Raw genomic sequence first — 22,506 nt, 5'->3', positions numbered from 1 at the left:
CTCAGTGATACCTCGCTCAGCATTCGTGGGCCCTGGGTTCCTGACACCATACAAAGAATAAAATAAATAAATGAAAACAGGGAGATTCAAGGAACAAGCACATATATTGCACACAGAGACTCAGAATTCCACAATATAGGTATGATTATGACGGTTTCTCCCTCTGTTTCCTATGTTCACATGTATGTGTGTGTGTGTGCACGCATATAAAGACTTAAACATCTACCTCTGTGTCTTCCTCAGTCATTCTACCTTGTTTGTCAAGGCAGGGTCTCTCAGGGAACCAAGAGCTCACAGAAGTGTATATACCTGCTTGTTTGCAAGTCCTAGAATCCCTCCTGTGTCTGCTTCTCTACTGTCCTTCTAGGTCCCACCATTTTTTTTTGTGGGTGCTGGGGATTGAACTCAGGACCTCAAGCTTGTAAGGCAAGCCCTTTACCCACTGATCTTTTATCCTTAGTCCATGACCGTTATGCTTTCTTCTGCGATAACAAAGCCTCACACAAGGAAGGCAAGTGCTATGCCACAGGACCTTCTCCTAGTCCCGCTGCGTATGTGTTAGAAATGTGGAAAGCCAGCTCCAGATAAGCTGTGTCACTTTCCCACTCTCACCCAGCTTATAAGTAGTCGGGGTGGTATGGAAACCCAAGCACTCTGGCTCCAAAGGCTGCTCATGAAGTCACCACACTCACACAGAGACTCACTCAGGTTCTGTGTCCTAAATCTTCTCACTGTGATTTCAGATTACATCTGCTTCTAATTGGTGACAGACAGTGGTGGCAAGGTGGTTCTAGAGGCTGTGAAGCCAATGATCAATATTAATCATCACACATAAAATCACACCTAGAGAAAATCAACCACATTATTAACAAGCCACAGGGCTGAAGGCATTACAAAGGATCTCCTAAAAAGGAAAAGCCTGTGGCCAGTTTGATTCATTGCTGAATACGGATGGACCTTTAAGGACCAGCACTAAGGCTTCTCAGATTATCCTATGAAACAGAGAAGAAAGGAAAGGCTCTAAACTTTCTATGAAGCTAGTACTGATTCTGATGATCAAACCGGATAAGAACACAACAACTACACAGTAATTTTCTTGATGAGCAGAGATACTAAAATCCTTGCAAGTCAAGTTCAACAACCTACTGAAAACCACGATTAACTTGGTTTCATTCTAGGGATGCAAGGATAGTTCCGTATATGATGATCAACAGACATAATTTTCATATCATATAATTATTTGAATAGACACAAAAGCCTTTGAAGTCAAACATCCCTGAGGAATCTAGAAATATAAGGTTCATATTTCAGCATAAAAAATTCATGTGCTCATACCGCGAACCTATAACTAATATTATATAGAATGAAGAGAAATGGAAGGCAGACTCTCTAAAATTAGGAACAAGGTGAGGGTGTCTTCTCTCTCCATTCTTATCAGTATTATATTAATATCCTCAGCCAGGGCAATAAAGCAAGAAAAAATAAAAAAATACAAATAGCAAATGATGAAAGAAAATTATCTTTTTTTTTTCAGATAATATGGTCACAACCATAAAAGACCCCAAAGACTTCATGAGGAACGCATTAGGTCAGGTAAATATCACAAAGTCTCAGAAACAAAATCATTGTACAAAGAGCAGGACTTTCTCTATTCAGCATTAATAATACTGAGAAAGAGGTTGAGAAAACAGTCTCATTCACAATAGCCTCGAACATACCGACAACCTAGCCAGAAAACATAACCAAGGAAATGAACGACTCGTACAAAATGAGAGAAAGGGAAAATGTGTTTAGCAGTTGGAAGAGTCCTCCCTTGTTCACAGATTGACAAGAACATTGTGAAAATGGTCCATGTCACCAAAACGGATTTACAGATTTCAGTCACTCCTCTTACAAACTCTGAAGACACTTTTCACAGAGCATGTATAAATAAGCTAAAGTTAATATGGAAGATGCTGGGTGGCCAGAGCAGTCGCACACAAAATGACCATTGCTGGAGGTATCCCAATACCTCATTTCAGATTATATTTGAGTTATAGGGTAAAAAAGGCAGAGTGCTGGCACAAAACAGAAATGTCGATGACTGAAATAGAAGCTGGAGCCCAGACATCAATGCACACTTCTGAAGCCATGGGTACTCCACAGAGGCACCAAAGCCATATTTGGTGGGGGCGGGGAGATAAACTTTGGTAAATGATGGTGGAGGAAAGAGAGGTTAGTCACATGGACAAGACTGACATCAGATCTTTTTCACTCTGTACAAAAATCAGACAAAAATGGACCCAAGACCTTAAGGTAAAACCCGAAACTTTGAAAGTTTTGCAGGAAAACATTTTAGGGTATAGACACTGGCCACAACTTTTCAAATGGGACTCTAAAAGTCTAGAAATAATAGAAAATACATATTGTATCAAGCGAGAGCTTATTCTCAGCATAAGACACAAATATCAGAGTGACGAGGATACCCTCACACTGGGAGGGAATCTTCGTCAGGTGGCCATCTGACAGGGTTAGCATTTAGGACCTAAGAAGAACTAAAAGCTATCAACCCCCAAAAGAACAAATGATTCAGTCAGTAAACAGGGGAATAAAATAAACAGTCTTTCAAAGAAGTACCAGTGACAGGTAAAAATAAGGACATTGTTCAACATCTTGACCTGCTAGAGAAATGGGAAAAAAAGAAAAAGCAAAAGTCAAGTTAAACTGTTCTGTCTATCTGTGCCTGCTGCCATGCCACAGTTCAGAGGTTCTCATTAAAGAAGCTTCCAGAACTAAGAACTGGACTTCATTTCTTTAAAAAGAAAGAAAGAAAGAAAGAAACAAACAAACAAACAAAGCAACAAACCTTGGAGTTGATATGTGGGAAAGGGAACCCCTTATATGGTGTTAAGAATGTAAATTAGTATAGTCACTAAGGAAACCAGTATGGAGATTCTTCAATAACATAAAAAATTGCAACCACTGTGAGGTTCAGGAACATCACTTGGTATACCCTGGAAGCCAGCAAATCACAATAGAACAGAGATCACCTGCACTTTATTCTTAAATTTAATTTTATTATCTTTTAATAAGTAAAAGAATAAAATAATTAAATTTTATTCTTTTACTTATTCACTTTAATCCCTCTAACTGACCCCGTCCCAGTCACCCTCTACCACAATCCTTCCTCCATCCTCTTCTTCCCTTCTGCTCTAAGTTGGTAGGGGTCTCCCTGAGTATCCTCCCCCTCCCTGACACTTCAAGTCTCTGCGAGGCTAGGCACTTCCTCTTCCACTGAGGCCCAACAAGGCAGCCCAGCTTGGAGAGCATATACCACAGACAGGCAACGTCTTTTGGGATTGCTCCTGTTCCAGCTGTCCAGGACTCACATGAAGACCAAGCTGCACATCTGCTGCCTATTTGGGAAGACTCTTTAATATGTATGAGTAATTTTGCCTGCCTTGCAATGCTTGTGGATGCCAGTAGAGGGCGTCAGACTCCCTGGACCTGGAGTTACAGGTGGTTGTGAGCCAACTTGTGGGTATTGAAAATCTAACCCAGGTCATCTGGAAGAACAGACAGTGCTCTTAACGCTGGGCCATCTTTCCAGCCCATTTTATATTTTCAATTTTACAAAAATTTTATGTGACAAATGACTGCAGAGACCCATAGAATTAATTACCTTGGCCTATGCCTTGAGAGGCATGCATCATAAGTTTCTCAGGTTAAAGTCCATGTCTCTTAGAGTACAATGTACCTTCCAGTTCCTGAGATACTGCTGACTCCCTCACGCAGGGAAGCCCTCAGGCCAATCTGTGTTTCTTTGTACATTCCCTCAGTTGTCAAGGAAGCACAGAAGCCCAACAGGACAATTGGTCTTAGACAATAGTCTTATGTACCTTGTATAGCTTGCAAACATCATTGTATCCAGGCAACAACAACTGTATTGATCTTGGCAGTTGCCATTATATCCTGTTTCTGATAAGGGTATAAAAAAGTCTGACTGCTCTCAATAAACTTGTTACAGCCTCAGCCTTGCTGTGGCCCCTCCAACCTGAGCCTGGTCTCATTCCTTGCAACCATAGCAAGTGGCCTTGGCCTGGTAAGTAAGCGCAGGTGCTTATAAATGTTTTGCCTTAGTATATGTGAGTGTGTACTGTGCAAGTGTCGGATGCCTGTAGAGGCCAGAAGTGGGCTCTGAGTCCTCTGTTGCTGAAGTTACAGATGGTCGTGAGTGGCGCTGCAGGTGCTGGGAACTAACCAAGCCCTCTGGAAAGCAGCAATTATTCTTAACCATTGAGCCATCTCTCTAGCCCTCTGTAGTAGTTTCTCTGTGAGCCACGTCTTGTAAGTCAGAAGTCTTGGAGCCATCTTTACAGTCCTCATCTTTCTTACCCAGTCTAACACTGGCCTCGACTTTCTCAATCCATCTTGTGTTTATCTAAGTCCCTGTAATTCTACCACCTCTGTTCTAATTCAAGGTCATTTCTCTCTCTGTCTTTGATTATTAAAACAGATTCTAAGCCTATTTTCCTTCACTTACCCCACCCCTTGAATAATCTTCTTTGAACACTGCAAACAATGTAATATTTTTGGTTATCTCAATATAATGCATTTTGGTTTTTTCATCTTCCTGTTGCTCTATGATGAAGGTAAAGGCTAAATGAGGTACAAGGGGTCAGCAGAGGAAAGCAATGACAGAAACTTAAGTTTTATAAAGATGGGGGAAATGAGTCAAGGATGAAGGAAGGATGGAGCTGTAAGGAATAGGCGTCAAGTAGCAGTAAGAGTCAGATACAAACATCACTGAACATGGGAGGTGATGAACTTCAAAAGTGACAGTGGAGGTCTTTGTCAGGGTTAAAGGTCAGAATCCAGAATGCCAGTGTGGAGGCTGTGAGCCTCTTCTTACCTAAAGATGCTTAAAGGAAGGGGCCTAAAACCAGACACCAAGGTACAGAGACAGCTCAGAGCATTTTACATGGAGCAATTGCTACTTAGATTAGTGAGATCTGCTTCTAATTGTCTGACTTATCAGCTTTCTCATTCCCTTTCCTCAGTTCAAGTCCCCTCCAAGGGGCAGACATGAGATCCTTGCTAAGTGAGCCAACTCTTTGCAAAGCTTCTGTAAGGCAAAGGACACTGTCAATAGGACAAAAGGGCAACCAACATATTGGGAAAAGATCTTCACCAAGCCTACATCTGATAAAGGGCTAATATCCAATATATACAAAGAACTCATAAAGTTAGATTCCAGAGAATCAAATAACCCTATTAAAAATGGGGTACAGAGCTAAACAAAGTATTCTTAACTGAGGAATACTGGATGGCTAAGAAACACCTAAAGAAATGTTCAACTTCCTTAATCATCAGGAAAATGCAAACCAAATCAACTCTTGAGATGCCACCTCACACCAGTCAGAATGGCCAAGATCAAAAACTCGGGACAGCAAATGCTGGAGAGGATTTGGAGAAAGGAACACCGCTCCATTACTGGTGGGATTGGAACCTAGTAAAACCACTTTGGAAATCAGTTTGGCAGTTTCTCAGAAAATTGGGCATAGCACTACCTGAGGACCCAGCTATACCACTCCTGGGCATATACCCAGAAGATGCTCCAAAATATAATAAGGACACATACTCCCCTATGTTCATAGCAGCCTTTTTTTTATAATAGCCAGAAGCTGGAAAGAACCCAGATGCCCCTCAACAGAGGAATGTATACAGAAATGTAGTACATTTACACAGTGGAGTGCTACTCAGCTATTAAAAGTAATGAATTTATGAAATTCTTACACAAATGAATGGAGCTAGAAAATATCATCCTAAGTTAGGTAACCCAATCACAAAAGAACATACATGGCATGTACTTGCCGATAAGTGGATATTAGCCAAAAATCTCAGAATACACAAGATACAACTCACAGACCACATGAAGCTCAAGATGAAGGAAGACCAAAGTGTGGATACTTTGATCCTTATTGAAAAGTGGATCAAAACACCCATGGCTCACAGCCAACCCATAGAATGAGCATAGGGTGCCTAATGGAGCAACTAGAGAGAGAACCCAAGGAGACAAAGAGGTTTTCAGTCCTTCAAGAGGAACAGTAATATATACCAAACAGTACTCCCAGATTTCCCAGGGACTAAAGCACCAACCAAAGAGTACTTATGGAGGGACCCATGGCTCCAGATACATATACAGCAGAAGATGACCATTTCAGACATCCATTAGAGGACAAGCCATTGGTCCTTAGAAGACTAAATACCTCAGAACAGGGAAATGCAAGTCAGGAAATGGGGGGGGTTGAGTAGAGGGAGGGGGATGTAATAGGGGGTTTTTGGAGGGCTAACGAAGAAAGGGGATATCATTTGAAATGTAGATTCAGTAAATATCTAGTAATATATAAAAAAAGATTTTTTTAGTGTATGAGTACACTGTTGCTATCTTTGGACACACCAGAAAAGGGCATCAGGTCCCATTACAGATGGTTGTGAACCACCATGTGGTTTCTGGGAATTGAACTCAGGACCTCTGGAAGAGCAGTTAATTCTCTTAACCACTGAGCCATCTCTCTAGGCCGTGAGCCAACTCTTATCTCTCAGGATTTTGATCAATTTTGAAGAATCCAACTTTGCATTGTTTGGATGTATTTAGTTACCTTGATTCTATGGGAGGAGAGTCAACAGAGTGGTCTTTCAAATAAAAAAAAGTCTACATGAATATTTATTGGGGTGATCTTTTTGTGCACTGTGTAAAGATTGTCTTCTTATTATTCAAATACTGATTTCTGTACACAGAGATCTGATTACAGGCTGGACTTTGATACTGTCGTTTTGATGAAGCCATCTCCTGCCTCAGTATTTTATAAACATTGTTCTCCATCTTCTGATTGGTTTTAAAGAGCTGAATGGCCAATATCTGAGACAAGAGAGAGAGGCTTCTGGCTGAGATGGGGACTCCTGGATGGAGCCTCAGGCACCAGGACTCACCAGTCCAACTTGGAGAAAGAGCAGATGCCAGGAAAAGAGATGGAGAGGTAACTAGCCTCATGGGGGAATATGGCATAGTTGTAGCCATTTTGTTCCATGCTTGCCAGTCATTGACAGAAAAATAACTTGGTGATCACATACTCTGTTATGTTCTGAGGAGGAAGAAGAGGAAGAGGAGGAACAGGAGTAGAAACTCTTCAACTGTATATTTTACTTAGACGCAAGCAAGTTTGAGGTCTGCTTGAACTGTTATGTCTAAACTACTGAGGAAACTGGGAAAAGGCCAAGCACCCTGCAGTGTGCCACTCCTCATATCTGTTTATGAGCTCATTGTATTTTCTTCCCTATATAAACGGACCCTGCCCAATATTCGGGGTTGTAGCTTTCAGCGCTTAAATCTGAGCTACAACCTTTGGGGTATAGATCAGTTTTGGGGTGTGCATCAATAAACCAGTCCTGTTTAACCGGAGACTGATGTCTGAGTGGTGATTCCTGAACCCCAATATTTGGTGTATTGACTAGGAAGGCCCCCTATCCTCCACCACCCCTCACTTCCTGACAGTGAGCACCACCAAGCCAGCTGGGCCCTCTGTGAGGAGGTAAGTTTTTCTGTACCTACACAGTTCTTTTTCTTGATTTGGTCTTGTTCCTGGTATGAAGTGGAAACTTAAGGGTTCTTTAGAAAGTCATTTAGATGGCGTTTTGCTGGGCAAACGCATGAAAGAACGTTTCGTTAACGTGGACACAGGTGTGAAAGGCTAAGGCAGACTTGTGAAGGAACGTTTCACTGAGGCAGACACAGGAGAGAGGATGTTTTGCTAAAGCAAGCATGTAAAAGGATGAGTAATGAAGAATTCTTTGCTAATGATAGACATGTATTGGTCCCCCTTACATTGTGTAGTTGAGGTGCATTTGTTGGGATGCCATAGAGAGAAACACACCAAAAAAATACTTCTGGTAGTGTGCGGCAGTTTGTTGCTGCTTCCAAGGACTCAGGCTGATTGGATGCACATGCTGAGACAAGGCACATGGAGGACACGTGACATTTGGAGGGTATAAATAGAACTCCATGGAGTGACAGAGACAGAGGTTGGCTTGCTGGTACAGCTAGCTGTGCAACACTTGTGAGTCTTGAGTCTTTGCTGATCTTCGCTTTGCTGAGAGAGGCACAGTCAAGAATTTCTCCTGGTGTTGCTGTTGGTCCCTCCTGCTGACTTGAGCTGATAAGCTGACACTGAGGCCTGGCTGTCTCTGCTAGGTGACATCATTGCTGTTGCTAACCTAACTCTACTGAACTGGTCTGCTGGTGTGTCCTTGCGGTGTTTGTGAATGGACTAAGCTGCTGCCACCTGCTAACCTGTGAACTGAACTGCCGATTTCCAGTCAACACAGACAGGAGTTCCTCCAAAGAACCTTCCTAAACAGGTCCACTTCTCCCCTCCCCCGTATCCTTTCTTTTCTACTACCTCTGGTGGGTGGTGGGTTAGAAGGTCGGTTAAAGGGGTAACAGAGATGAAATGTAGATTTATCAAATATTAACTCAGGGATAACGGAGGGGTGTGTGTTAGTCACGTGGAGGTTCAGGAGTGGTCCAACCATTGAGCTAGTAAGAACCATCATTAAAAATAAGATTTGAAAAAATTAAATTTACCCTGGTACCTTTTGGTCACTCAAGCAAGAGATGCTGGAAGCAACAATGCTCCTGATCAGGAGACAGGGGACACCCAGCTTCTCCTCTTGGCCAGGGGCTCAGAGTACAATCCACCTCTTCAAACTTGGGCTTGGTTAGGACTCCAAGAGCCCAAATGCTTAGTGCTGTCTGTCTTTGAAACTCAGTTTTCTTTGTGTTTGACTTCCACGTTCCTCTTATTTTATTTTATTTTTTATTTTTTGGTGCCTTTCTCCCCTATTTAACCTTTTAACCCCATCACTTTGGGAGAATTAGGTCCCTTTGGTGGGACATCTGGGTCTCTTCCTTCTCCTCCCCAACTCCACTGGTTGTCCTTGGCCCACCAGCCTGACCATGTCTGTCAGTGTGTGTTGGCAGTCTCAGTTGTGTGCTTGGTTGTTGCTCTGTGTTTTATATTCAGAGGGAAAAAACGGTTAAAACTTCATCTGCTGGTCATTTACCCCTTGACTTAGCTTTAGCTCATATCAAGGATATTTAGGGGGAAAATGGCTGAATTGGGCCAACAAAACTTGATAAACTGGTGCTACCCTCGAAGCCCTGTTCCTGCAGCTGAGAGTCTAGTGCTGCCGGAGAAGACCTCCTGCCTGGATCAAACAAGCTGGGAACTGTTGGGGGTTTGATTTGTGCTTACATGGGAATCTGCACATCTGCTGTAGGTCCCTGCCAACAGTTGGTTTTTTGATGGACCAATAAGAGCTAACTGGAGGGGGATAGAGGCAGGATTTATAGGTTTCCCAGGAAAGAAACACAGAGGAGAGAAGGGCCGGAATAGCCATGGTGGGGAAGCAGAGAGGTCAGACTTGAACCAGCTGACCTGTAAGAATCAATTGGGTCTGGGGTAGCAGAGATGAAATATAGATTTATCAAATATTAACTCAGGAATATTGGAGGGGAGTGTGTTAGCCATGTGGAAGTTCAGGAGTGGCCCAGCCATTGAGCTAGTAAGGTTATTAAAAATAATGCTCTGGGCTAATATCCACTTGATATCCAAGATGCAATCCACAGATCAATTGAAGCTTAAGAAGAAGGAAGACCAAAGTGTAGATACTTTGTTCCTTCTTAGAAGGGGGAACAAAACAGCCATGGGAGGAGATACATAAACAAAGTGTGGGGCAGAGACTGAAGGAAAGGCCATCCATAGACTGCCCCACCCAGGGATCCACTAAACCCAGACACTATTGTGGATGCCAACAAGCACTTGCTGATAGGAGCTTGATATAGCTGTCTTCTGAGAGGCTCTGCCAGTACCTAACAAATATAGAGGTGGGTGCTCTCAGCCAACCATTGGACTGAGCACAAGGTCCCCAATGAAGGAGCTAGAGAAAGGACTCAAGGAGCTGAAGGAGCTGTCAGCCCCATAGGAGGAACAACATTATGAACCAACCAGTACCCCTAGAGCTCCCAAGGACTAAACTACCGACCAAAGAGTACACATGGAGGGACCCATGGCTCCAGCTGCATATGTAGCAGAGGATGGCCTTGTTGGACATCAAAGAGAGGAGAGGCCCTTGGCCCTGAGAAGGCTCGATGCCCCAGTACAGGGGAATGCCAGGACAGGGAAACAGGAGTGGGTGGGTTGTCCAGCAGAGGTGAGGGGGCTGGGGATAGGATAGGGGCTTTTCAGAGGGGAAACCAGAAAGGGGATAACATTTGAAATGTAAATAAAGAAAATATCTAATACATAATGCTCTCTCTCTCTCTCTCTCTCTCTCTCTCTCTCACTCTCTGTATGTGTGTGTGTGTGTGTATGTGTGTGTCTGTCTCTGTGTGTGTGTGTCTGTGTGTGTCTTAAATTCGTGAATCCAGAGCTCGTAGGCAGGTGCAGAGCTCTACACCCATTGGTAGCACAGTGTGGCTTAACAATTCACCATTAATTAATTCTGTACAAACTCTTCTTAAATGGGCACCAGATGCTTCTCAGCTTCTTTAGTAAGGCTGCTCCTGCGACAAAACCTATAAGCACATGAGAACTGGATTCAGCAGGTGGCAAGGGAGGCGCTCCTCCTCCCTTGACTTTACAGCTGAAAGAAGTAAGGGAAGTTTTGTATGTTTTAAATGTATAATGTGGCCACTACATCTTTATTTCTGACTGGTCTTAAATGTATACATTTTCTATGTTCTGTATATCTTGGTTATAGATTATTGGATTATAAATTATTTGGTATGGTTAAATATCTGTAACATCTGTAAGAAAAAAGTTAGCTTAAAACAAGTAGCTCAGGGTTGGAGCCATTCTGGCCAAAACAGACCAACAACAAACAACTCAGGGCAACATGTCTCTAAAGATACTTTTACATTGGCATAAAATTTTTATGTAACTCCTGACCTAAAAAAAACAGACTTATAATGAGGTATTAAAACTCAGCTGAGTAGTGGTGGTGCACGTCTGTAATCCCAGCACTCTTGGAGGCAGAGGCAGGTGGATTTCTGAGTTCGAGGCCAGCCTGGTCTACAGAGTGAGTTCCAGGACAGCCTGGGCTACACAGAGAAACCCTGTCTCGAAAAAACCAAAAACACACACACAGAGAAGCTCAGGCAGTCCCTATGATGATGACTATGGATCTGATGAAGAAAATAGTGGATATAATAACAAAAGCTTTGTATTTTAAAAAATGTAGCTATTGATTAATGTAATATGATGTCAATTAGATATACATTCCTAAGCGTTTTTTTAAATCTGTTATAGCTTTCTCTTTAATTTTTCTTTCTTTTCATTACATTAGATATATTGCCCTGTAAATTATGGTAATGATACCAGGAATAAAAATTAAGAGGTTTTTAATTAATTTTTTAGAGATTTACAATATTTATTTATTTTATTGTTTTATTAATTATTCCATTCATTTACATCTCAAATGATATCTCATTTCCCGTTTACTCTTCCACAACCCCCCCTCCCACATCTGTCCTCTCCTCCCTCCCCTCTGCCTCTATGAGGGTGCTCTCCCACGCACTCACCCTCTTCTGTCCACTGCTCCAGCATCCCCCTACCCTGGTGAATCAAACCTCCACAAGACCAAGGGCCTTCCCTCTCACTGATGTCAGACAAGGCCAGCCTCTGCTCTGTGTGTATCTGGAGCTATGGGTCCTTCTGTTTACACTTCGTGGTTCGTTGTCTAGTCCCTGGGAGCACTGGGTGGTCCGTCCAGCTGATGTTGTTCTTCTAGTGGGCTTGTAATCTTCCTCCGCTCTATAGTCTTTCAGCCAGCTCCCCCACCTGAGTCCCTGAGCTCAGTCTGACGGTTGGCTCCAAGCATCAACATCCACATTGGTCATTTGCTGGCTGAACCTCCCAAGGAACAGCCACCCCAGGTTCCTGTCAGCAAGCGCCTTTTGGCAATGGCAACAGTGTGTCAGGTTTGGTGTCTGCAGACAGGATGGATCCCCAGGTGGGCAGTTCCCGGATGGCACTTCAGTCTCTGCTCCATATTTTTGTCCCTGTTATTCCTGTGGACAGGAACATTTCTGGGTTAAAATCTTTGAGATGGATGGGTGGCCCCATCTCTTGACGGGGGCCATGACTGGAGGTGGTCTCTACAGGTTCTATCTCCCCTTCTCTGTGCATTTCAGTTAAAGTCATCACATTGGGTTCTGGGAGCCTCTTGTTTTGCTGGTGTCCGGGACCCTCCAGTGGCTATCCCCAACTGCTACCTATTTTTATTCAATTTCCTGACCCTCTGTACCCCTCTCCCATCTCCTCCACTACCTGATACTATCCCCTTATCTCCTCCCCTTCTTCTCTCCCTCCTAGATCTCCCCTCTACCTCCTGTGATCATCCTGTTTCCCCCTCAGTGCAGGACTGAAGCATCCACAAGTCTTCCTTCCTCTTAAGCTGCATATGGTCTGTGGGTTGTACCATGGGCATTGGGAGATTTTGGGCTAATATCCACTTATCAGTGAGTACATACCATGTATGCTATTTTGTGTCTAGGTTGCCTCACTCAGGATGATATTTTCTAATTCCATGATTTAATGGTTCTAATTTAATGATTTCATGAAGTCATTGTTTTTAATAGCTGAATAGTACTCTATTGTGCCAATGTACTACATTTTCTGTATTCATTCTTCTGTTGAAGGACATCTGGGTTCTTTCCAGCTTCTGGCTATTATAAATAAGGCTGCTATAAACATAGTGGAAAATGTGTCCTTGTTATATGTTAGAGCATCTTTTGTGTATATGCCCAGTAGTGGAATAGCTGGGTCTTCAGGTAGAACTATTTCCAATTTTCTCAGGAACTGCCAGATTGATTTCCAAAGTGATTTTACCAGCTTGCAGTCCCACTAGCAAAGGAGGTGTGTTCATCTTTCCCCACATCCTCAACAGCATCTGCTATCACCTGCGTTTTTGATCTTAGTCATTCTGATTGGTGTGAGGTGGAATCTCAGGGTCATTTTGATTTGCATTTCCCTGATGACTAAGGATGCTGAACATTTCTTTAAGGGCTTCTCAGACATTCAAGATCCTCAGCTGAGAATTCTCTGTTTAGCTCTGTACTCCAATTTTTTTAAATAGGGTTATTTGGTTTTCTGGAGTCTAACTTCTTGAGTTCTTTGTATATATTGGGTATTAGCTCTCTATCAGATGTAGGGTTGGCAAAGATCTTTTCCCAATCTGTTGGTTGCAGTTTTGTCCTATTGACAGTGTCCTTTGCCTTACAGAAGCTTTTCAATTTTATGATGTCCTATTTGTCAATTGTTGATCTTAGACCATAAGTCATTGGTGTTCTGTTCAGAAAATTTACCTATTCAACAAAGTACTCAAAGTTCTAGCTAGAGAAATTAGACAACAAAAGGAGATAAGAAGGATACAAATTGGGAAGGAGGAAGTCATGATATCACTATTTGAAGATGATATGATTGCAGCCCCAAAAATTCTACCAGAGAACTCCTATAGCTGAAATCAAGGAAGACCTGAGAAGATGGAAAGATCTCTCATGCTCATGGATCGGTAGGATTAATATAGTAAAAATGGCCATCTTGCCAAAAGCAATCTATAGATTCAATGCAATCCCTATCAAAATTTCAACTCAATTCTTCATAGAGTTAGAAAAAGCAATTCTCAAATTCATCTAGAATAACAAAAAATTAAGGATTGCAAACACTATTCTCAAAATAAAAGAACTGCAGGACATCACCATCCCTGACCTCAAGCTGTATTACAGAACAATAATGATAAAAACGGCATGGTATTGGTACAGAGAAGGCAGGTACATTAATGGAACAGAATTAAAGACCCAGAAATGAACCCACACACCTATGGTCACTTGATCTTTGACAGAGAAGCTGAAACCATCCCGTGGAAACAAGACAGCATTTTCAACAAACGGTGAAATGTAAATAAAGAATATATCGAATTTAAAAAAAAAGAAAAAAAAAAAGAAAAAAACCAAAACAAATGGTGCTGGATCAACTAGTGGTCAGCATGTAGAAGAATGCAAATTGATCCATTCTTATCTCCTTGTATAAAGCTCAAGTCCAAGTGGATCAAGGGCCTCCACATAAAACCAGATATGCTGAATATAATAGAAGAGAAAGTGGGGAAGAGCCTTGAACACATGGGAAGATTTATGATATTTAAAAGGTTAAGAATAACTGTCTCTTGAAACCTATTCCCCCCATCTTCCTTTAAGTTTACCTGACCTCTGGCAAGGCTCAGGCAACCCTCTCCTTTCTGCCCAACTCCATGCTTGGTATTGCTTCCTAAAACTACCTAATGATAACAATCTCTCAGCCAAAGTCCTTTCCATTTTTTACAACTTGTTAACCTTTTCCTGTCATGTCAGTGCCTTCAGCATATACAGGAAACTCTTACATTCTATAAGGATATACCATATAAAGGTCAGAAGAGTCCCCAATCTCTCATGAATCATGTTTATGAATTCAATATATTTATGGATTCAGAAGCTTTATTTGGATATTAGAAGAGCTTCAATTCAAAACTATGAGTTTTAAGGCTCAAACGTAGCAAGGATTGATAGTAACTTTATAAATAATCAAATCCTTTAATGTGTTCAGCAAAATATTTGAATTCATTCTAAGAACTGATGCATTTAATTACAAGATTAAGCTTTATTTAGTCTTCTGTTTTATGTTTGTAAGGTTTAGAGAAAATAACTAAAAACAGACAAAGGCTGTTTACCTCAGGCATGCTTGGCAGGAGCTAGTCCTCAAACCTGTTAGAGGTCTGCTGAGTATGGCACTATTTGTTTACATTTACCATGAAGGACAGAGACTCCCTGATCCTAACGTCTCCAAGAAGATATGGACACAGTGATAAAGGACAGCACCTGGTTTGTAGGACTATAACCACTGGGCATAATTGCCTCAATGCTTTGCTCGCTGCCAGGGCCCTGCATGAACTGTGGGCAAACAGAGGACAACTGGAGAATTGATTTTCATGAGTTGCTTAAGACAAGGTGAGGTCAGTCTATTCTATGTTCCTCATTCACAGAAAAAGCCTCTTCATCTTTTAGGCCTGATGGCCAAAGACTGCCATTGCTGATTTGTGGCTCTGTGGCAGAGTAATCTATTGCAACAATGGGAAGCATAGATTAGCATTCCTCCAACTTCAGGTACAAGCCATAAAATAGGAGATGTTCCTGATAAATATATTAAAAATTGTTATCAAGAACAGTTGTGGATTGTCCAGTTTGTCAATAAACAAGACACAGCAGATGATGACTTCACCTTTATATGGTGGAGCCAATTCTGGCAGAACACCAATCATCCTCCCCCTAAGGTAAATGATTGATAGGCAGGTTTAGGAAGAGCAACAGCTATGACAAAAGAAAAATTACGGGCACTAGAACAGCTAGTTGAAGAGCAGCTGAAGGCTCAACATATAGAAGAGTCCAACATATGTCTCTAGTGAAATGAAATCATTCTTTGCATAGTATAACATAAAGCACATTACAGGTATACAATTCAATCCTATAGGATGAGTGGTTGAGGAAAGATCTAATCAAACTTTAAAAGAAATGCTTAAGAAACAGAAAGGGGGGGCTGGAGAGATGGCTCAGTGGTTAAGAGCTCTTCCAAAGAGTGGTTAAGACTGCTCTTCCGAAGGTCCTGAGTTCAATTCCCAGCAACCACATGGTGGCTCACAACCATTCATAATGAGATCTGATGCCCTTTTCTGGAGTTTCTGAAGACAGCTACAGTGTACTTACATATAATAAATAAATAAATCTTTAAAAAAAAGAAACAGAAAGGGGTTACAAAGACCCCCCCCAGAGAGAGATTATATAGTTTTTTTTATTAATTTTAAATTGTTATATGCTAATGAACAAAAAACAACTGATGTTGAGAGACATTGTAAAATATCTGCTGATTCCTTTACATGGAAACAAGTCTGAAAGTGGCTGAGACATGAATGTCTTTAGGTAGGACTTCAGCAAAGCATAACCAATAAATATTGTTTGCTGAGAGTTCTCAGGACTTATTATTACATGCCGATTTTTCAAATGGCATGGATGGAAATTTATGCTACAGTTTGGTTATACAGTCTGAACTGACTTATAGAGAAAGACAGATAGATGCCTTTCCTGCTTGAACATAGAGCAGGGAATCACCTTTAGCTGATATGCACACACTGCACATTCCATATGTGTGTATTAATCAAGGTTTCCATTGCTTTGAAGAGACACCATGACCAAGGCAACTCTTATAAGGACACCGTTTAATTGGGTTTGGTGTACAGCTTCAGAGGTTCAGAGGTTCAGAGTTTCAGTCCTTTATCAAGGAGGGAAGCATGGCAGCTTGAAGGCAGACATGGTGTTGCAGAAGCTGACAGTTCTACATCTTGATCCAAATGCAAATAGGAAAAAGACTGGCTCCTAAGCAACTAGCAGGGAGGGCCTCAAAGCCTATCCCCACAGCCATGTACTCCCTTCAACAAAGCCACACCTACTCCAACAAGGCCATACCTCTTAATAGTGCCACGTCCCATGGGCCAAGCATACACAAACCATCTTAATGTGTTAATGCAGAAATGAATATTACCTTTAAAAGTTTACAGAGCAAAAGGACCAAATACCAAAGAAAACAAGACAACTAGTCCCCAACAAGACAACTGAGATCAAGTCTCACAGAATTTCTCAATAGCTGTTTCCTGAAAGACTTCATGAATTTTACAGGAAAATGAATGGAACTTGAGAATATCATCCTGAGTGAGGTAACCCAAAGCCAGAAAGGCATGTATGTTATGTACTCACTTATAAGTGAACATTAGTCATAACACACAAAATAGCCATGCTACAATCCATAAGCCCAAAGAATTTGGGTAATAAGGAGGCCCTTGGGTAAAGACAGATGCATGAATCTCACTCCGAAGGGGAAACTAAATAGTTATAGGAGGTGAATGCAAAGAGGGAACTGTGTAAGAGAGGGGGTGAGGAGGGGAACAGGGATGTCAGTTAGGTGTGAGGAGACAGAGGCTGGGAGAGGGCAGGGAGTGAGAATGGACATTAGAGGAGTCATCTCTGGTAGCTAGTCGGAGGCCTTGGATGGTAGAGGACATGGGGAGTCTGTGGGGGCGACTCTAGTGAGATTCCTACCAGAGGGGGTTACAGAGACTGAAGTGGTCTCCTCCTGTAGCTAGGCAGGACCTCCAGAGAGGGAGTGGGTATCAATCCACCCACAAAACCTTCAACCCAAAATTTGTTTTGCTTACAACATGTGCAGGAATAAAGATGGAGCAGAGACTGAGGGCATAGCCAACCAGTGACTGCCCCGACCTGAGACCCACGCATGCCTTGTGAGAGAGTGAGCAGCTGACACTATTAATGATAGTCCGCTATGCTTGCAGACAGGAACCTACTATAACTGTCTCCTGAGAGGCATCATCCAGCAGTGGTTGAGGCAGATGCTGAGACCAAGGGCAAACATCAGGCAGAGCTTGGGGAGTCTTGTAGAAGAGTGGGGGATAGATGTGAGCCAGGTGAAGGGGCCAAGGGCTCCACAAATAACCTCTACAGTCTACTGACCTGGGACCATGGGTCCCACAGAGCCTGGGCCACCAACCAGGGAGCGTGCAGGGGCTGGACCTAGGCCCCCCTACACATTTGTGGCAGATGTGCAACTTGGTCTTCATGTGGGTCCCCTGACAAGTGGAGTGGGAACGGTCTTGGTCTTGGCTCCCTGCCTTTGGACCTCCTTCCCCCACCTTTGGGTCTCAGTGGGAGAGCATACACCTAGTCTTGCTGGGACTAAATGTCCCAGGGTGGGGTGGTACTCAAGGAGGGGCTCCCCTTCTCTGAGGAGAAGGAAAGGGAACAATGGAGATATTTGTGAGGACTGGGAAGAGAGGAGGGAACAGGGCTGTGATCAGGATATAAACTGAATAAAAGAAAACTGCATACAGAATAACTTCAAAATACAGAATAACCTCAAACTAAGATTGTCTGGTCTCACAGACTGTTCCAGCCAGGACTTCAGTTAAGCCCTGAACTTTCCCATCACACAGACACTAGAAAGCCAATGTTACAGCTTCCTTACTTGACCATTGTCCTAATTTTCTTAGGGCCCACAAAAGATGCCATCATCCCCAGACAGCAGGAAGCAATTTTATGAGAACAATGCCTCATTCCCTAGAGGTGGGTGGGTGGACTTTGGTCATTTGCTCTGTGAAGGATGTTAAAGGGTGGCGGGGTTGATTCCAAGTTGTTAATGGTCTTAGTCAGGGAAGAACAAAGAAAAGAGGCTGGATTCAGGGATCTCTTTTTTTCCTTATTTCTTCTATCCTTCTTTCTCTCCTATCTAGTGTTAAGAGAAAAGGAGGAGAAGAGAAGGAAAGAGGAAAAAGGGGATACAGGGATGATGTGATAAATCATTCAAACTACTGAGTGTACTTTTAAACTAACGAGGGTTAACAAGTCAATATTTTACATCAGTATAGAATTTTGTATATTGATAGAAATTTAATGTTACATTTTGCTGCAACATGTTATGCACATATGTTTCAACTCTTAGGTATTGTACTTATGGAACTAATTTAAAAATGTGAAGTTCTAGTCCTTGAAAGCTACAATTACAAAATATTAAGATAATTAAGAAATACAAGTTTGTAGTCAGTCTGAAGTGGAAACGTAAGGGTTCTTTGGAAAGTCAGTTGTGTTGGACAATGTTTTAGGGGAAAACATGTGAAGGAGTGTTTTCCTGAAGTGAGCACAAGTGAAAGACTAAGGCAGACTTGTGAAGGAATGTTTCACTAAAGCCGACCCAGGAGAAAGGATGTTTTGCTAAAGCAAACACATAAAAGGACACATGATGAAGGATTCTTCACTAAGGATGTACATGTATTGGTCTGCCTTACATTGTGTATTGTAACTGCCTGCAGTTACATCGATCGGGTTACCTGGAAGGGAAGCTGGGGATATATGGGAAGGCAGCAAAAAAGAGACAGAGACCAAGATAACACCTGCTATTCAAGGTCTCAAAGTTTAATGAAGAACTCCCAATATATATAGGCAGGGGGAAAAGGCTGGAAGCTTCTCAGCAGAATCAGTTCAGTTGCTCCACAGATGGCTGGTGTTTCTCAGGAAACTGCAGGTCCTTGAAGAACAATAGGCTTCACCTTTGTCTGAGCACACCACCCCAGGTGGAGGGGATTATGGCTGACACAGGAGTTTCTACTTAAAGGCTGGGAGAGGAACTTCACTTTGGTCAATGTCAAGTTCCTGCCAGGTGGCTTGGCGCCTCAATAAGGCTCTCTACAGTGTAGTTGAGCTCTATTAGTTGGGACTCCCTAGAGAGAAATGCACCAAAAAAACTTCTGGTGATGTGCTGCCGTTTTCTTGCCACTTCCTCAGACTTGGGCTGACTGGCAGAGTGACGCATGGTGAGGCAAGACACGTGGAGATCTCGTGATGTTTGAAGGGCACATAAATAGAACTTGATGGACAGTGGTTGAGGCTGAGCTTGGCTTGCAGGTACAGCTAGCTGTGCGACGCTTGTGGCGCTTGTGTCTTAGCTGATCTTTCAGGCCCTAGGGCTGATCCTCCCACTGATGTCCAACAAGGCCATCTTCTGCCACATATGCAGCCTGTGCCATGGGTCCCTCCATGTGTATTCTTTGGTTGGTGGTCCAGTTACATCGGGAGCTCCAAGGGGCTGGCTGTTTGACACTGTTGTTCCCCCAATAGGGCTGCAAACCCTCTCAGCTCCTTCAGTCCATTCTCCAACTCCTCCATTGCGGACCCCTGGTTAATTTGCACCAGGCACTGGGGCCATTCCCAACACGATATGCTATAATACAACACAATAAAACAGAATACAGCACAGCCAGATGAAACCAAACCACTCTAATCCACTGTCTAGACTCAAGTCTCCATTCCTCATTTACTTTCTAGATTGTGGTGTTGTGGCTGTATCCCTGAATCCCTCTGTGCATAAGATCCCACGTCATAAAACTGTTAAGAGGAGTATATAAATCCAATAATTAGTTTCATACCAGGAAGAATTAGCCATGATTAGCCATGATTATTATCAGTGATATAGAAAGGGTACTTGTGATGTATTAATTGGTACAATGATAACACACAGTAATGTATAAAACAAGATTCTACTGTGTTGGTTAAAAATCTCCGTGTACACACATACAGATGATTTGTACATGTGGGGACTGGACTTTCCATATACAGTGAACTAAGTTGCTAATCATTCTTGTCTAAAGGTTAAAATTGCCTCAGTCACTGTCCTTAACCTATATTTGGTTTTTATTTGACATGGCTATGAAAGGTTCCACTTGAATTTATGGAAAGACACGTTCCCTAACCAGTCATTGTGAAACAGATGCAAGGCACTCAAATCTCTCTGAGCTTCCTTTCAGTAGAGGTTGAATAAGGTTAAACACTGTGAGGTAAGTACTGGTTCATGATAGGCCTTTAATGTAAATACTCTTTCATGTCTTTTCCTTTCCAATGATCAAAGCTGTCGTGACTGAGCCACTCACCATTTGACAGACAACTGTCAGACTCTTCCCATGTATCGGACTGCTTTGACTAGGAAATGTCAATCAAGCAGTCCCTTTTAGGGGGCTACAGCAGGAGTGCTGCTATCATGGTAGCCTGGCTGCTTTGAACGTTGAGTGGGAACTGAGGAAATCCAACTGTAGTTTTGAGCACCATTATGATGACAGCTGTTTAAGAGGTCTCATTTTTATCATGTCTGTCCTAGTCCACTTGCACCAGCTTTTGGAGACTTCACTTTCATCATGATAAGTCGCAGGGACATCTTGATGATGTTTCCTATCTTGGGCTATGTCTGCTTAGGGGAACACATTCCCTGGTGACTCAGCAGAAAACTCTTAACTGACACACACAAACTAGGTCATGATTGCTAAATGTGAAAAGCTTTGACTGGTGGAGCTAGGAGCTGCTCCTAAACATGCCACACCCCCTTTCTGGCTATATAAGCAGCTTGCTTCTTAGTCTCATGGGGTTAGTTTTGAAGGCTTCTTTTCCATGTACTATTTCTGTATCATATTAGGCTCCAATAAAAGTCTCTGAGTGGCCTTTCATTTGCCCATAAATAGTCTTTATTATAGGTGGAGTGGGCTGAATTTGTTGCATGGAGAGAAGAGAGCACTGGGGTGGTGGTCAGCCCCATCAGGGGCACTAACAGAAGTGGTGGTGGTGGTGGCAGTGGCAGCGGTGGTGGCGGCGGCGGCGGCGGCGGCGGCAGCAGCGGCAGCAGCAGCAGCAGCAGCAGCAGCAGCAGTGAGAAAGTACCAGGAGAGCTTCAGAGAGCAGCCCATGGCAGGAAACTGTGGAGAGAAGAGCCTGAAGGTAAGAAACTGTGAAGAGCTGAGTCAGTGAAGTTGAAAGCCCCATCCATGGAAGACTTCCAGAGAGCTGACTGGTTCAGAGCCAAGGGTCCTGATAATTGAAGTTTGCTGCTATAACACCAGCTGTTGGGTTCTGTGCCTAGAGAGCCTCTGACCTGAGTTCCTAAGGCTCCAAGTCTCTGGCTGAGCAATTTTAGAGCAAAAAGCCCCTGACATTGAAGGTGGTGGCTTGAACACTTGTATAAGCCTTTGGCTTTTAGATTATAGAGTCACATACCTCTAGGTCTCAGGGACTGGATCTATACACCTCGCCTCTGAGTTAGTAAGCCTCTAGTGCTCAAGAGATGATAACACTAAGGAAGCTATTCTTGACACTTTATATTGCGATTTTATGTATTTTTGTTTTATGTGTATGGGTGCTTTGTCTGCACATGTGTGTCTGTTCACCACTCACATGCTGTGCCCACGGAAATTAGAAGGTGCCAGTCAGCTCCCGTGGAACTAGAGTTGCAGATGGTTGTTAACTTCCTGTGGACCCTGGGAAGTGAGCAAGTGTCCTCTGGGAGGGCAGCCATGCTTTTAACCACTGAGCCAACTCTCCAGCTTCTATGTTTCCCATCTCTGAACATCCAAGGAGATAAAAAAGAGCCTGAGCCAGCCTCTAGTAGCATTTGGAGTGCTTGCCTATAGTACAGAACTAGGGGAGTTTGTATGTGTCAAACTGCTGACAAGTTTTGAATTCTTTCTGTGGAGTAAAGTAGGGGATAATGGTTCTGGGAGGGGTGGAGAGACATGTTTGTACTTAAGTATTGTTTATTAGCAGTCATTGCACACTTATTTTGGAAGAACCCTGACCCCACCTGTGTTTGTTTTTCTGTCACTGTGACAGTATATGATCATTTAAAACGAGTAAAAATATATTTATGTCTTAGCCAGGGTTTCTATTCCTGCACAAACATCACGACCAAGAAGCAAGTTGGGGAAGAAAGGGTTTATTCAGCTTACATTTCCACATTGCTGTTCATCACCAAAGGAAGTTAGGAGTGGAACTCAAGCAGG

The sequence above is a fragment of the Apodemus sylvaticus genome, chromosome 3, assembly GCF_947179515.1.
Source record: "Apodemus sylvaticus chromosome 3, mApoSyl1.1, whole genome shotgun sequence".
NCBI classification, from domain to species: domain Eukaryota; kingdom Metazoa; phylum Chordata; class Mammalia; order Rodentia; family Muridae; genus Apodemus; species Apodemus sylvaticus.
This window is presented reverse-complemented; position numbering follows the sequence as displayed.